Genomic DNA, 4,238 nt, shown 5'->3' on the forward strand with positions numbered 1-4,238 from the left:
GCGGCGCGATTTTGCCGATCGCTCCAAAAAAGACAAAACTCCAATTACAGGGCCCCAAAAGGGCAACATAAGCTAAACCAAGTTCATTCTCTTTGACACATAGCACAACATTCATTTTAATATGGATACACTGATTATTCAGTGGAATATCAGAGGCCTGCTCTGCAACCTCGATGATATCCAAGAACTCCTTAATCAACTAACTCCTAAAGTGCTGTGTGTCCAAGAGACTCATTTGAAATCTAAACACAAACACTTCCTACGTCAGTATGTTATTTTTCGGAAGGATCGCGATGATGCCCTCGCATCATCCGGCGGCGTAGCCATCATAGCTGACAAATCTATAGCCTGTCAACACTTACAGCTACAAACAACCCTTGAGGCAGTGGCCATTCGAGCTGTACTGTTAAATAAGCTGATAACCATCTGCTCCCTATATATACCGCCGCATTTTCAGCTCCACAAACAAGAATTCCAAACACTAATAGATCAGTTGCCTGAACCATATCGTGTGCTTGGAGATTTAAATGCGCACAGCAACCTATGGGGCGACTCGCGCTGCGACGCGAGAGGTCGCTTGATTGAACAGTTCCTTTTTTCTTCAGGTGCATGTCTTTTGAATGGGAAGGAGCCCACGTATTATAACATGGCAAACAATACATACTCCTCAATAGATCTTAGCATAGCATCTCCTACTCTTCTACCTTACTTTCAATGGAAAGTTATTAAAAACCCATACGGGAGTGATCATTTCCCTGTAGTTCTAAGCACACCTATCGCTAATGAATGCCTTCCACAATTACCTCGCTGGAGAACTGACTCAGCTGACTGGGAAACGTTCAAAAAGCTTGCTTGTTTATCCTGGGACGACATGTGTGCTTTAAGCATAGACGCTGCGGTTGAATATTTTACGGCTTTTCTCCTTGACACCTCCTCCAAATGTATTCCTGTAACAAGTGGATTGTCCACAAAACGCCGTCTTCCATGGTGGAACGATGAGTGTCGAAAAGCGCGAAAGAAGCAAAACAAGGCATGGGGTTTACTTCGGGATTCTCCGACAGCAGAAAATCTAGTCAATTTCAAGCAGGTCAAATCCCAGGGTCGAAGAACGCGGCGACAAGCTAGAAGAGAGAGTTGGAGAAAGTATATATCAGGCATTAACTCCTACACTGACGAAACAAAGGTTTGGAATAGAGTTAATAGAATAAAGGGTCGACAGTCTTACTCTCTGCCTTTAGTGAATACTCAAGGCGACAGCATGGAAGATCAGGCGAACTTTCTTGGCGCACATTTCGAACAGATATCCAGCTCGTCGCACTACTCTGTAACATTCCAAAGGTACAAAAGGCAAATAGAAGGACAACCATTAGAAAGGAAAAGCACACAATACGAGGCATACAATAGACCCTTTTGCATGGCAGAGCTTCAGGCAGCCCTAAACAGCTGCAACCAATCTGCCCCCGGATCTGACCGCATCCTATATGAAATGCTTAAACACCTGCCGCCTGAAACACAAAAAACCCTTCTTTGTCTCTACAATTCTATATGGTCGTCCGGCCGCATTCCCTCTGCTTGGAAAGAGGCCATCATAATTCCTATTTTGAAACAGGGTAAGGACCCTTCTGTGGCAAATAGTTATAGGCCTATAGCATTGACGAGCTGCTTATGTAAAGTTTTTGAAAAGATGGTAAACAGTCGCCTGGTACATTATCTAGAAATTAACAAGAAATTAGATCAATATCAATGTGGCTTTAGAGAAGGCATATCAACGACAGATCAGCTTGTACGCATGGAAATGTATATCAGGGAAGCGTTTGTCCACAAACAGCTTGTGTTGTGCGTGTTTCTTGACATGGAGAAGGCGTATGATACCACGTGGCGCTTCGGGATCCTTCGGGATCTTTCTGCAATGGGCATTCGCGGCCACCTGCTGAGAATAATTGAAAGCTATCTCTCTAACAGGACATTTCGTGTTAGAGTTGGCAACGTGCAATCTCGACCATTCATACAGGAGACAGGCGTACCGCAGGGTGGAGTACTGAGCTGTACGTTATTTATTGTTAAAATGAATTCCCTCCACACCGTATTACCTCGCACACTCTTCTATTCCGTCTATGTGGACGACGTACAGATAGGGTTCAGGTCATGCAATCTTAGCATTTGCGAGAGGCAGCTACAACTTGGCTTGAATAGATTTTCAAGGTGGGCGGACGAGAATGGTTTCAAATTGAACCCCCAAAAGAGCACATGTGTCCTGTTTTCTAACAAGAGAAGTGTACTACCACAACCCGATATTAACCTTAATGGAGAAAGACTAACTGTTAGCCCTGAACACAAATTCTTAGGTGTTATCCTGGACACAAAGCTTAACTTCGTCCCCCACTTAAAATATCTTAAAGAAAAATGCCTCAAGACCATGAACCTCCTCAAGCTGCTCTCTCGAACAACCTGGGGCAGTGACAGGAAATGTCTGCTGAGCCTGTATAAGAGTCTCGTACAATCACGCCTCGATTACGGAGCCGTAGTGTACCACTCCGCAACTGAGAGTGCGCTAAAGATTCTCGACCCAGTCCACAACCTCGGTATACGACTGGCAACAGGCGCCTTTAGAACTAGCCCTGTTGAAAGTTTGTACGTCGAGGCCAACGAATGGTCCTTACATCTACGCAGAACATTCTTAAGTTTTTCATACTACACTAAGGTAAAATCAGACACCGAGCATCCATGTCATTCCATTGTTAGCGACCTGTCCGCTGCCAGACTTTACAGTAATCGCCCACGTATTAGAACTCCTTTGAGCCTACGTTTGGAAGCAATGGCAGAAGAAACAAACATCCATCTCCCAGAAAATATCTTAATGCCTCCCACTCGCCTTCCACCGCCTTGGGAATGGCAGGCCATGGAGTGCGATATCTCTTTTGTTGCAATAACGAAACATGCACCTGAGGCACATATACAATCACACTTCCTCGAACTCCAAGCGCAGTACTGCTGTGCCGAGTATTATACAGATGCTTCTAAATCATCTGCTGGTGTCGCGTATGCAGCTCTTGGGCCAGTTTTTTCCACCTCCGGTACTCTAAATCCTAACACAAGTATTTTTACGGCTGAAGCGTACGCAGTACTCTCAGCCGTAAAGCACATCAGAAAAACAAATCTGAATAAGGCCATCATTTTCACAGATTCATTAAGCGTAATAAGGGCCTTAATGACTTTTCGAAAACATAAGAACCCTGTTTTTAATGAACTATACACACAACTATGCCTAGCATTAATGTACAACCAGAACATCATCCTATGTTGGGTACCTGGCCATAGGGGCATAAAAGGCAATGTAGCTGCTGACGAAAGTGCAACGTCAGTCACGTTTAATGAAACGGATATGAATAAACCTATATCAGCAAAAGAACTTAAGCCCTTCTTACGCAACAAACTGAGGAAGTACTGGCAGGACCAATGGGATAATGCAGTATTGAATAAGCTACACGTTATCAAGCCAAAATTAGGGAACTGGATAACTGAAAAAACAACAAGACATAAGGAAGTGATTCTGTGTAGATTAAGAATAGGACATACGTACGCCACTCACTCCTACCTTCTGACGGGAAGCGAACCACCGACATGTAGCAAATGTGGCAACAGGCTTACAGTTATTCATGTTCTTATCCAATGCACTGAAATAGAGGCAGAAAGAAAAAAGCACTTTCCCTCTGCTTATATCCAACACATACCGTTACATCCAGCATTTTTTCTTAGCAATGAACCCCTTTTTACTTTTCAATCACTATTCAACTTTTTATTTGAAACTGACACCCTAAATGTGATTTGGCCAGGCTACTTGTAGCGCGGCCTCCACCTGGAGGTCGTAGCTGCAATGAAAACATTTTCTAGAGCACCTGCCTCTCAGCCCTTGCTTTCAAGGCTTTGCTGAGGCACTAGTGCTACAGATTTTACATAATTTACTGACCATCCCCATCTTGTGAAACATCTATTGTCATCGCAGAAACGATCAATCACAGTCATTTTTTATATTATGTATATACTTGTATTTTACGCACTTTAGAGCAAATAAATTTTAGGCCCTTTTACAGCCACATCGCACCACATGCATATACTGCGCTTTTTAGCGAATATTTTAGGCCACTATACAGCCGTGTTTCATTACTCCCCGCAATTAACACCCATATATCATTCAGAAGTACAGACCATCGACTTGGCGCTCTTTGGCCACATCTGGC

General features: G+C 43.7%; 1 long non-coding RNA gene across 1 annotated transcript; it reads right to left on the reverse strand.

The window, feature by feature from the left end:
• Window positions 1-695: 695 nt before the first annotated feature.
• LOC142581984 (uncharacterized) lies at window positions 696-3,684 on the reverse strand. The gene is made up of 3 exons (XR_012828339.1): window positions 3,596-3,684; window positions 1,226-1,322; window positions 696-1,121 (listed from the first exon to the last, which is right to left on the reverse strand). It is a non-coding gene; the product is annotated as an uncharacterized LOC142581984 (long non-coding RNA).
• Between the last annotated feature and the right edge of the window lie 554 nt (window positions 3,685-4,238).

The sequence above is a fragment of the Dermacentor variabilis genome, chromosome 5 (assembly GCF_050947875.1).
Source record: "Dermacentor variabilis isolate Ectoservices chromosome 5, ASM5094787v1, whole genome shotgun sequence".
NCBI lineage: Eukaryota > Metazoa > Arthropoda > Arachnida > Ixodida > Ixodidae > Dermacentor > Dermacentor variabilis.